The sequence below is a fragment of the Bufo gargarizans genome, chromosome 6, assembly GCF_014858855.1.
Source record: "Bufo gargarizans isolate SCDJY-AF-19 chromosome 6, ASM1485885v1, whole genome shotgun sequence".
Lineage (NCBI taxonomy): Eukaryota > Metazoa > Chordata > Amphibia > Anura > Bufonidae > Bufo > Bufo gargarizans.
The window spans coordinates 253,003,891-253,017,017 of NC_058085.1; the positions used below are offsets into that span (position 1 = coordinate 253,003,891).

Sequence of the window (13,127 nt, forward strand, 5' to 3'; positions counted from 1 at the left end):
CTGTCTTGCATACTACCCATGACGTAGTGGGACTACTCAGAGGTATTCATACACAGCACATGTCAGCACAAAGATTGTCAGGATATGAAGTCCTTTTACTCAGTGATCCATCATTACAGATTAAATATGCCTCACATACGGCAGGGCCAGCACCTATACTAAATGCATTACTAGGACTAAAAGGGACAGAAGACTTTTTACCAGACGAACATGACTGTCTCAAAGTACTTGAATACGAAACCTCTCCCAGACTAGACTTGTCAGCCACCCCCATACCAGATGCACCAGAAGTGTTTGTAGACGGTTCATGTTCACGTCCACTCGACACCGTCTACTGTGCAGCATATGCAGTAGTGATGCTGCCAGATATTATCCTTGAATCACGATCCGTTCATGTGCAATCAGCCCAAGCTGCAGAATTAATAGCACTTACAAGGGCATGTCACATACACAAAAACAAACCTGTCACAATATACACAGACAGCAGATATGCACACGGGGTTGTGTGGGACCATGGGGTAATCTGGCAACATAGGGGTTTCACCACAGCTGACGGTAAGAAAATATCACATTCCCAGCTTATAAATGATCTGTATCTAAGTCACAGTCAGATCTATAATAGTATTAGTGTCACCTTACCTCGCCCTCCACCCAAAACGCAGTGTTTGCCCGATCAGGCCTGATCGGTCGCCCACACGTGCCCCGCCCCGCCGCAGTGACAAAAAATATATATTTTTTTTTTATCACTGCACAATCATTTTACAAGTGATGCGGCGATATTTTTTATCAATCGCAGCGGCTTCCGGTACTTCGCTAGCCTCCCATTTGTAAGACAGGCTTGCTTTTTTTCTTGGGTAGTCTCAGGGAATACCACCTAAATTTAGTTGACCAAATGGCAAATAAGGGGTATTCTTCTGAAGAGGCCTACAGGCTTCTGACCCAGTTGGATAAGGAATGGGAACCCTCATCTGACGAATCCAGCGGGTCAGAATACAAACCTGTAGAAAGCAGTGGCAGTCTGACCCAAAGTTCGGACGATGATGTTGAGGTCCCTGATACCCCCAGGCGTACCCGGCCCCGTGTTGCTAGACCACAGATTGCGCAGGATCCGCTTCAAGGGCAGCAGAGTGGGGCTGACGCTGTCGGATTACGTGGTGAGGCATACACCAGCAGTGCAGCCCATCCTGGACCTAGTACCAGCACTGCCGTACAACATGGTGAAGTGGCGAGCACCAGAAGGGCAGTTGAAGCTGGTAAGGTGGCACGTGCAGTAGTTTCCCCGTCGCAGCCACCGCACAGACAGGCCCATAGAGTCCCGGAGGTGCTGGCAAACCCTGATTGGCAGCCCCCAACTTCAGCCGCACCAGTAGTTCCCCCTTTCACAGCCCAGTCTGGAGTTCGGGTTGAGACAGCTCAGATCGGATCGGCACTGTTTTTTTTTTTAGCTGTTCTTGAGTGCGGAGCTCTTGGACTTAGGCTACTTTCACACTAGCGTTCGGGCGGATCCGTTCTGAACGGATCCGCTCATAATAATGCAGACGGAGGCTCCGTTCAGAACGGATCCGTCTGCATTAAAATGGCAAAAAAAAAGCTAAGTGTGAAAATAGCCTCGGACGGATCCGTCCAGACTTTCAATGTAAAGTCAATGGGGGACGGATCCGCTTGAAGATTGAGCCACATTGTGGCATCTTCAAACGGATCCGTCCCCATTGACTTACATTGTAAGTCTGGACGGATCCGCACGGATCCGCACGGCCAGGCGGACACCCGAACGCTGCAAGCAGCGTTCAGCTGTCCGCCTGTCCGTGCGGAGGCGAGCGGAGCGGAGGCTGAACGCCGCCAGACTGATGCAGTCTGAGCGGATCCGCTCCATTCAGACTGCATCAGGGCTGGACGGCTGCGTTCGGGTCCGCTCGTGAGCCCCTTCAAACGGAGCTCACGAGCGGACCGACGAACGCTAGTGTGAAAGTAGCCTTAGTCATGGCAGAAACAAATCGGTATGCCACTCAATTTATAGCCGCCAACCCGGGAAGCTTTTATGCCCAGTCTTTCCGGTGGAAACCTGTCCAAGTTTCCGAATTTAAAACTTTTCTGGGCCTTCTCCTCAACATGGGCCTAACAAAAAAGAATAAATTGCGGTCATATTGGTCCACAAACCCAATTCATCACATGCCCATGTTCTCTGCTGCCATGTCCAGGAAACGATTTGAGACCATCCTGCGTTTCCTGCACAACAGCACCTCTCGTCCCAGAGGCCACACAGCTTTTGACCGGCTCCACAAAATTCGGCCCCTCATAGACCACTTTAACACCAAATTTGCAGATTTGTATACCCCTGAGCAAAACATCTGCATAGACAAGTCCCTTATACAAAGTAACAATAAACAATTCAGAGAAGCTCACCAGCAACCTACTGGAGCCCAGTCTTTCAGGTACCAACTGAAAACCAAATGAATTAAAAAAACAATCAGACTGGCTCACAGTATTTTTGCATTTATTACAATTAATACAATTACAGTTATTAAAATGACAATTTATAAAAATTATAAAAATAAATTGCCCACTAAATATTATTAGACATTTCCTGATTGCATGTCAACTCATTAGCATAATAATATAGGTACTTAAAATGCGGAGCTCACGCATATACCTAAATGACAGGAGTACTCCAAAATATGACCACTTAATTTTGCTACGCGGTGTCTGTCTATAGCGTATTATGTTTAAACTTTTCCAATGCTCAGATACTTATGTATTAACTTACCAATAATCTGCATACGAGTCGTTCGGAAATGTTCACTTTGTGGTCACCGTTACATGGTCTTGACGTCCAAAGAATACTTTGTGCTTTTTGAATCGGCGTTGGTTTCCTACCTCCTGCCACGAGGTAGTCTCTTGGCTTCTCCTTCTCGGCGTCTCACGTGACCTGACCTGGAGATGGTTTCCTGGTCAGTGATGTCGTCCACCTGGGCCGATCGGAGTAGCGGAGATCGATGTAGCAGAGCCACGCCGGTATAGGATTCAATTATCCTTCAATGGAGATGCTGAACGGTGGTAAAATCAGTCCACTTTGATGGCATTAGACCACTGCCAGTACAGTGTTCACTCTTTTAGAGTGGTTCCAAATGAAAATGAGCAAAAGTCTTTTTTGAGCAGAGACAGAAATAGCGCACCACTAGCTGGGTCCAATTCACACTAGTTCGCACTAGACGCGTTTCGGAACCGTAGTTCCTTCCTCAGTAGGCAAATGTGAAATGCTAAATGGAGACAGGCTGAACATGTCTTTATATCCCCTTATTGGGTTTAATGGAATATCCGGTCTGGATTCCGGATTTTGCAATTGCAAAACGTTTGTAAATTGTACTCACCCGATCCTTTCCATAAACCCAGAAAGGTAATTGCATACATATACTATAACTAGTAGGCCATAGATATACAATATACAATATTAAAATACATAAAATGAAAATTTCATACCAGTAAATATAATATCAAAAAAATAATAATAAAAAAGTAAAAAAAAATAAAATATGAAAAATAAAATATGAAAAATAAAATGATGTCAATATTGCAAATGAATCTCTGGTTCATGGGTCTTATGCGGATTTGCGGAGTAGAGAGAGGGTACATCGATCTCCGCTACTCCGATCAGCCCAGGTGGATGACATCACCGACCAGGAAACCATCTCCAGGTCAGGTCACGTGAGACGTGTATGTATAGGGTAAATGTAGTATACATAGTGTGTATAGGGTAAGTGTAGTCTATATAGTGTGTGTATAGGGTAAGTGTAGTTTACATTGTGTGTGTATAGGGTAAGTGTAGTCTACATTGTGTATGTATACAGTAAGTGTAGTCTATACAGTGTGTATATAGGGTAAATGTAGTATAGTTATTGTGTTTATAGGTTAAGTATAGTGTATACAGTAAGTGTAGTATACATTCAGTGTGTTTATAGGGCAGTGATGGCGAAACCTTTAGACACCAAGTGCCCAAAGTGACAACACAGCAATTTAGCCAAATAATATTTAAGTTAAGCTGTGGGGGTGTGGCTTAAGACAGGACCCAGTAAAATGAATGCCCCCGTTGGCACCCCCTAATAATAATAATGCCCCATTAGTGGCCCCCATTTTTAATAAAGCCTCTGTTAGTTTTCCCTAGTATTAATAACACCCCATTACTGGCTCACATTATTAATAATGCCGATTAGTGGCCCTCAATATTAAGGCCCCAATTAGTAGCCCCAAGTATTAATAAGGCCCCCATTAGTATCCCCCAGTAATAATGCCCAATTAGTGGCCCCCAGTTTAAATAAGGCTCCCATTAGTGGCCCCCAGTATTAATAAGGCCCCCATTCATGTCTCCCAGGAAAGTAATGCCCCCTTTAGTGCCCCCTAGTATTATTTTTCCTCCATTAGTGGCTTCCAGTATTAATAATGCCCCCAGCAGTGGTCCCAGTATTGTTAATGCACCTTTTCCCACTCTTGTGCAAAAAACAAATAAAACTCACCTCAACCATTTGATCATGCCGCAGTGAACACTCAATGCTGCAAAATGTAGTGTAGGGTAAGTGTAGTCTATATAGTGTGTATAAGGTAATGTAGACTATATAGTGTGTATTAGTGTGTATAGTGTGTATTTAGGGTAAGTGTAGTCTATATATTGTGTGTATCTGGTAAATGCAGTCTATATAGTGTGTGTATAGAGTAAGTATAGTCTATATATTGTTTCTATAGAGTAGGGTTAGTCTATAACGTTTGTGTATGGGGTAAGAATAGTCTATATAGTGGGAATTTTACTTACGTAATTGTACTTTCTTCGAGTCGGCAGGCAGCACAGTAGGGATATTTCCCGTCCCACTTACGCCATTCTAGGACCGCCCACCTAGAAATAAATCAAACTATATGAGGAGCCAGAGTACTGCACCAATTGTGTAATAACATAGACCAACTCATGCAAGTAAAATTTATTGGGAGGGTTAGTGTGCTGCCTTCGGACTCGAAGACAGTACAATTACGTAAGTAAAATTCCCACTTTCTTCTTCGTCCTACAGCAGCACAGAAGGGATATAACATAGAAATCAAAGGGCTGGGGGCGCTTTCTTTTACTGCTGACAATACTGCTGTGCTGAAGGCTGAGTTCTCAGTTCCATTGTCGAGCCTATAATGTCGAACAAACGTAGAAGATGATGTCCAGGAGGCTGCATTGCAAATGTCCAATAGGTCAACTTGTTGTCTTTCTGCCCAGGATGTTGAAGCCACGCTGGTGGAATGCGCTCTTGAAGGTTGAGGTGGTTCTTTACCTTCTAATATATAGGCTTCCGAGACCCAAAGTATCTTTAGAAGCCTTTATGCCCTTCCTTGAGCCAGCAAACAAAATGAATACAGTTTCTTCCTTTCAGAAGTCTTTTACTCTTTCAAGATAGCAAATTAATGTTCTACGAATATCCAGAGTATGGAATCTTATTTCTTCGTTTGACTTTGGGTCAGGGTAGAACACTGGAAGAACCAATTCTCTATTGATGTTACTAGAAGAAGCAACTTTTGGTCTGAATGATGGTACAGTTCTAATTCGGACACCATTTGGTAACATTTTTAGATACGGTTCTCTAGAGGACAATGCTTGTAACTCCCCTAGTCTTTTTGCACAAGTGATGGCAATGAGAAAAAGTATTTTGTAGGACAACCAGCTGAGATCTATGTTGGAAATAGGTTCAAAGGGAGGAACCGTAAGTCTAGAACCATTGAAAAGTCCCAGATGGGTATAAGGTGGTCTAATGGATGGCCTCAACCTCTTCAAGGCTTTAAAGAATCTCGCTATCAGAGCATCTCCTGCATATTGGCCATCTGCCCATGCATTAATAGCAGTCATGTGAACTCTCAAAGTATTAGGCTTTAGACCCTTTTGGTGTCCTTTTTGAAAGAATTGTAAAATCGAATTGACAGACACCTGTAATTCTTTCTCTTGTAACCATGATGAAAATTTTCTCCATAACTTGTTGTAAACTGAATTTGTGGATTGCTTTCTGGAAGATAACAATGTGGTAATGACTTTATCTGATAGGCCTTTTTCTTTCAATATTTCCTTCTCAGGTACCAAACTGTTAAATGTAGCTTGTTCAGTTGAGGATGGTAGAGGTCTCCCTGTAGAAGTAAATCCGGGTACAGAGGCAGAGTCCAGTTATCGTTTTTCGATAGCTGAGACACGACAGGAAACAAAGCCCTGCAGGGATAAAAATGGGGCTACTAGTATTGCTTCCTGGGCTTCTGTGAGCAGTTTGGTTATGACCTGAGGCAATAATGGTATGGGAGGAAACAGGTACACAAACTTGTGGCTCCAATTGAGAGTCGGGTCTGTCTGTTTCCCTGAGTGAACAAAACTTCAAAACTTTCTTGTTGCTTCTCGTTGCAAACAGATCCCATTCTGGACAACCCCATTTCTCCACTATTTGACTGAAGTATTTTGGGTTTAACTCCCATTCTCCCGGACACACCTTCTCTCGACTGAGACAATCTGCCATAACATTTTCGGTACCTTTGATGTGAACTGCTACTAGACTGTGTAGGACTGGCTCTGCCCAAGTCATCATTCTGCTGCAAATAAACTGTAGAGAGTGACAATGCGTCCACCTTGCTTGTTCACATAATATGCTTCCGTTGCGTTGTCTGTCTTCAAGAGAACTGCTCTGTTGTAGAGATAAGGTTTGAAATGCTGCAGGGCTAGTTGGATAGCTTTCAGTTCCCTGAAGTTTAAGGATCTCTTCATTGTGGCTGACGACCACTCCCCTTGAATCCACTGCTCTCCCATGTGCGAACCCCAACCTTTGCGGGAAGCATCTGTGGTTATCACCACTTTTTCCACACAGCAAAATTCTCTTCCTTTTACCAGATTATTTTCTTTTGTCCACCAAAGAAGACTTCTGCGAGTTGCATAAGATATTTTCATCATGGATGTTAAGGACTTGGGATTCCTGTCCCAACAGTAGAGAATCTCTTTCTGCAGATCTCTCATATGAGCTTTTGCCCATGGAACCGCTTCTATTGCAGCCGTTAACAATCCTAGGGTGCTCTTCTCTGTCCGGATAGATGTTCTCATTGTAGAGATCAATGACTGAATTATTTGAATGATCTGAGCCACTTTGAGTGGAGGGAGAAACACCTTCAACAATTCTGAGTCTATTAAAAAGCCAAGGAACTGGATTCTCGTAGTAGGGATAAGCTGAGACTTCTTTAGGTTGATAATAAATCCTGCTTGCTGAAGTAAACTCAAGGCAGTGTGTAGATCTGACTTCAGACTCTGCGGGGAAGCTGCTATAAATAGCCAGTCATCCAGATATGGAACTATCCTTATACCTTGAACTCTCAGCGCCGCTACCAGGACAACCACAATCTTCGTAAAAATACGGGGGGCCGGAGATAGGCCGAATGGGAGGTCTTTGAATTGATAATGCCACGTCTGATGCTGTGCCTTGATTGCTACTCTGAGAAATCTTCTTGATTCTCTGTGGATTGGTATATGGAGGTACGCATCCTTTAAATCTATAGATGCCATTACTTCTCCGGGTTGCAGGATGCTTAAGACGGATTTTATGGTGTCCATTTTGAATTTCACCTTCTTTAAATGGTTGTTTAGAAACCTTAAGTCTATGATGAGGCGCCACTTGCCGTCTGGTTTTGGTACAGGAAAGACTCTCATATAGACTCCTGAAAACTTCTCTTCTTCTGTAGAGCGCCCATATATAGAAACTTCGGAAGAAGAGGCATAATTCTTAGATCTTCTGTAGTGTTTAACATGAACCTTTCTCTTGGATGATGATTGAACTCGAGAGAGTAACCGTTCTTGATGAGATTCAAAACCCAACTGTCTGAAGTGACACCTTCCCATATCGCATAAAAGTTTCTTAACCTTGCGCCTACAGCGAGAGCAGGCATGACGTCAGAATTTTGAACTGGAGACAGGGGCCTCAGAGGGTTTCTTCTTTCCTTTGTTCTGGTAGCGGGAACAAAACTTTCTTCCTTGCTCTTGCATATTATGTCCCTGAAAGGAAGATCTTCCTCTTTGGGCTCTAAATCTTGTAGATCTGGATCTAAAAGTCTGCGGGAATGCCAACGCTTTCCCCTTTTTGCTAGAATAAGGCAATGGCTCACTTTCCCATATACAAGGATTGGTGTTCTAGTCCAATTGAATCACCCTTCCAATGGTAGGTAATATAAATATTGAATGGACTGGCACTCTAACATAGGTGATTCACATGGATACACTGTGGATGTACCATATATTTATTAAAGTATTAAAAATCTAATATATATATATATATATATATATATATATGTAAAAAACTACTTTAAAACAATACTAAAATATACAAACTAAAAACATGTGTGTGGGTGGGTTTACCCAGATGTATAATAGGATATATAGTAAAATATATAGTAAAAAGTCACAGAGTCACTCCATATATATAAGAACACCTATAGTCCCGTATATTAATAGACTTTGCAGTATTTCTTCAATTGTAGGAATGATATGGTAGGTTCATATAGCTTTCTCCTTTCTATTCTCTTCTAGGATGTTATCCAATTAAGAACCTATTAATTTACCCGGTTCAAAAGGAAGAGATCAAAAATTAGATTTGGAGGCAGAATCTCCCATCCAAGGCTTTAACTATATTGCTCTTCTGGTTGAATTTGCTAATGCCATGTTTTTAGCGGAAATCTTTATAACATCCAGAGGAAAATCTCAAAGAAACTCTGCAGCTGTCTTCGATACTTGATCTAATAATTCATGTCTTGATACACCCGTCTGGATATCTCTTGATAGCTCACTGAGCCAGACTCTTAGGGCTTTTTCACACGAGCGGATGCCGTGCGTGACATCCGCTCCGTGAACGAGTGCCAAGACCCGATGCAGACTGCAGAGGCACGGAGCATTAACATGACTGATAATGCTGCGTGCCTCTCTGTGATCTCTTTACTACGAAATCACAACTGGAACCAAAGACATTGCTCCTTTTTGCAGGGAAGCGAGATTACAATGAGATCTTTTAAGGAAGGTGTCAGCTTTCCGATCCATCAGATCTTTTAATAGGGAAGAATCGTCTGAGGGAAAGACGGATCTTTTTGACAGACGTGTAACAGCTGGATCAACTTTTGCTGACAATTTCCATTCTTCTGAAGCTGCTGGATCTAACTTTTACAGCGAATTGAGGCGAGGACCTAAGTCCAGGCGTTTGTTGCATCTCTTCCATTCTCTTTCCATAATAGTTTTTAAAACTGGATGAGCGGGAAAAACTCTGGATTTCTTCTTGGGGAAGTAATACAAGTTTCCTTTATCTTGTACCGATTCCTCTTCATCATTAGTTTCAAGACAACGCTTCACTCGTCTTATGAGCTTCTCAGCGGAGTCCTTTTTCAATAGGAAAAACTCTTAACTGAGAATAAGTATCTGAGGAATGTGACATATCATCTGTTTCTGGATGATGATGATGGCTCTTTTCTTTCTTGCTACCAGAAGTAGAGGCAACATTCTGCATATTCTCTCGAAACCAAGCAAAAAAACATTTTCGCTTCTTCTGCTAATGCATCTTGCGGGTTCCGATCATTACAAATGTTAGATACCGCTTCCGGCGATAAGGGCTGTAGACAAGTGATACATAAATTAGATCTCGCAGGCTGCGGAACAGACGTGCGTAACTTCTCTGCACACAGATCACAGATGTCCTCTTGTAAATCCTCTGGAATCGGCAATTTACAACCTGCACAAACATGGTGCTTAGACTTCTGTTTTCTCTTTTTGTGGCTCTTTTGGCTCGACATCTGTAATAAGAATTTTTTTTTTTTATTTGAGCATAATAACAAGTGCAGTAGAGCCCAAAAAAGCTCAACTAGAGCAGGAAATACCTTAAATAACTCAGAACTCAGCTGCCTGGCACTACAGCCGTGTGCACACAGCCACTGAGTCTTTACATAATAAATTTGAATTTCCTGCGTAAGCCATGCCCCCAACGTAGTGACGTAATGCGCATCCTCCACGCGCCGCGATGGGGAGAGGAGGGCGCAAGCGCAAGAACCTCTGTAGGCACGGAGGGAATAAGAAGCTGCGCGCACCCTATTAACATACTGACAGGAGCCGGCAGAGCACCTCAACTAATGGGGACATGTAAGAGTACATCTCCTACTTACTACTTGGTCTGGCAGAAACACACATGAGCCAGGCAAAGCACTGGCAGACAGCACATTTAAATACTTACCAACACTGTCAAAATAGTCTGCATATTGGGACCTAGGTCAGCCAGGCAAAAGCACTAAACACAGACAGGCGATCCGTTACAGGCATTACCAGGCAAACGCACTGGTTGGCAAAGCCACAATGCACTATAGCAGGTCTGGGCCAGGAACACACTAGCCAAACCGATGGAGCCTGAACAACACAAGGCTCAAGTCCTTTTCCAGGTGGGCAGTCAGGTGAAAAAACACCTGCCAGAGTAAAGGACTGGAAAAAACACAATTGGTGCAGTACTCTGGCTCCTCATAAAGGATTACCTAATGTGTATTCAATTTTGTTAATTGTTTGATTGTTTAATTTATTTCTAGGTAGGCGGTCCTAGAATGGAGTAACTGGGATGGAAAATATCCATTCTGTGCTGCTGTAGGACGAAGAAGAAAGTGTGTATATAGGGTAAGTATAGTCTATATAGTGTGTATATAGGGTAAGTGTAGTCTATATAGTGTGTATATAGGGTAAGTGAAGTCTATATAGTGTGTGTATAGAGTAAGTATAGTCTTTGTAGTGTGTATAGGTTAAATGTAGTCTATGTAGTGTGTGTAAAGGTTAAGTATAGTTTGTATGTTGTTTCTATAGAGTAGGTGTTGTCTATAAAGTTTGTGTATAGGGTAAGCGTAGTCTATATAGTGTGTGTATATAGGGTAAGTGTAGTCTATATAGTGTATGTATAGCGTAAGTATAGTCTATATAGTGTGTATAGGGTAATTGTAGTCTATATAGTGTGTGTAGAGTAATTATAGTCTATATAATGTGTATATAGGGTAAGTATAGTCTATATAGTGTGCATATAGAGTAAGTGTAGACTATATAGTGTGTATACAGTAAGTATAGTCTATATAGTGTGCATATAGGGTAAGTGTAGTCTATATATTGTGTGTATTTGGTAAATGTAGTCTATATATTGTGTGTGTGTATAGAGTAAGTATAGTCTATATAGTGTGTATAGGGTAATTGTAGTCTATATAATGTGTATATAGGGTAAGTATAGTCTATATAGTGTGCATATAGAGTAAGTGTAGACTATATAGTGTGTATACGGTAAGTATAGTCTATATAGTGTGCATATAGGGTAAGTGTAGTCTATATATTGTGTGTATTTGGTAAATGTAGTCTATATATTGTGTGTGTGTATAGAGTAAGTATAGTCTATATAGTGTGTATATAGGGTAAGTATAGTCTATATAGTTTGTATATAGGGTAAGTGTAGTCTATGCTGTGTATAGAGTAAGTATAGTGTGTATAGGATAAGTGTATTCTATATAGTGTGTATATAGGGTAAGTGTATTCTATATAGTGTGTATATCGGTCAAATGTAGTTTATATAGTGGGTTTATAGACAGTAAGTGTAGTCCATATAGTTTGTGTAGGATAAGTGTAGTCTATATAGTGTGTGTAGTGGTAATTGTAGTCTATTCTGTCTATGTGTGTAGAGTAAGTGCAGTCTATACAGTGTGTATTTCGGGTAAGTGTAGTTTATATAGTGATTTTTTTTTCTTCTTCTTTTTCTTCTTATTTATCCAATATATTCTTGAGAAAGCCGTGAAGGCGAAACTGGTTGGGTATGCAAGAGAGAAAGAAACCTTTTAATGCCTTTTAAGACGTTTTATTTAGTGAGTAAGGGGGGCTGTTTCCTATGTTTTGTGGATCTTAGCAAGGGTGCTTTTTATTGTCTGTCTTTCTAAGTGCACCATAAGGTTATCAGTCACCGTCCAAAGGAACTACATGGAATTTATGGGAGCATAGAAACCATGTGGCGACCGGACCAGGGGTCAAGTCCTGGGAAAAAGAAGTGTGGGAACTCACCCAAGATCCACTGCCACCCCGACCCCCCACCCAAAAAATAAATAAAAAATCCGTCATTATTCCCTTTAATTACAAATGGTTTGTGATTCTGTTTGCCACCCTTTAGTGACTGTGTTTTTAACCCCTTAACCCTTTGAGGACCATAAGACTACCGTCATCAATATAAAAATAATATTTTTTTCCATTTAAGAATGTATTTGAACAATAAATAAAACCATTTCCAAACTTGTGTCATTTTTGGGGGAGGAGTTATGACACAGGACAAATGTGACTATTTAGGTTACTTTTAATGGAAATCCAAAAGAAGCTAAATTTTTTTGTTACGGCAACTGAAGTTCGTACACTTCAGTTGCTGTAACTAAGCCATTTCATGAAATAACTGGCAAAAAGCTAGATCCATTTGTTGATAAGAACTTATATTTTGACTCAAACAAAAAAAATGTATTTTAAGGTCTTAATCAGACAATACAGGCAAAGAAAAAAATGGGACAAATACGTCCCTTGGTCCTCAAAGGGTTAAGGACTGAGCCAAATGTGCACGTTGTGACCGAAACAAAACAAACAAAATCTGGAATTTGCGCTATATGTTTGTTGAGGCGTAATTTGTGTCTTTCATATTATAAGCTCCCCTTATATATAATTTACTTACAGTTCTGAAGACTCAGGGGTGGTGGTTGGCTTGGCCTCAGGGGTGCTGACAGGCTTAGCCGGGCAGAAGGAGTGTGGGAGACTGTGAGGCCTTTTTTCTCCAAGCTGCTCTGGAAAAAAAATATTTTTCTTTACACCTCAGGTCAGACCACCAATCAGACCCCTAATGTTAATCAGACCTCAGCTAACAGCCCCAATAAAATCCCCAGGTTAATAAGACCCCAATAAGATCTCAGATCACACCTCAGCTCAGACCCCATTATGAATGACCCTCAATCAAACCTCAGATAAGAGCCCCATACCTCATAGCAGCCCCCAGTAGCCTCATAGTAGCCCCCAGTAGCCTCATAGTAGCCCCCAGTAGCCTTATAGCAGCCCCCATTAGCCTTATAGC

The 13,127-nt window shown here is 41.7% G+C and overlaps 1 long non-coding RNA gene across 1 annotated transcript in view; it reads left to right on the forward strand.

Moving 5' to 3' along the window:
- Window positions 1-12,126, forward strand: part of LOC122940075 — a 27,879-nt gene extending 15,753 nt beyond the window's left edge. Inside the window, exons 4-5 of the long non-coding RNA XR_006390239.1 lie at window positions 10,591-10,675; window positions 11,820-12,126. This is a non-coding gene — a long non-coding RNA (uncharacterized LOC122940075). The remainder of the gene's footprint in view (window positions 1-10,590; window positions 10,676-11,819) is intronic.
- Window positions 12,127-13,127: the final 1,001 nt, after the last annotated feature.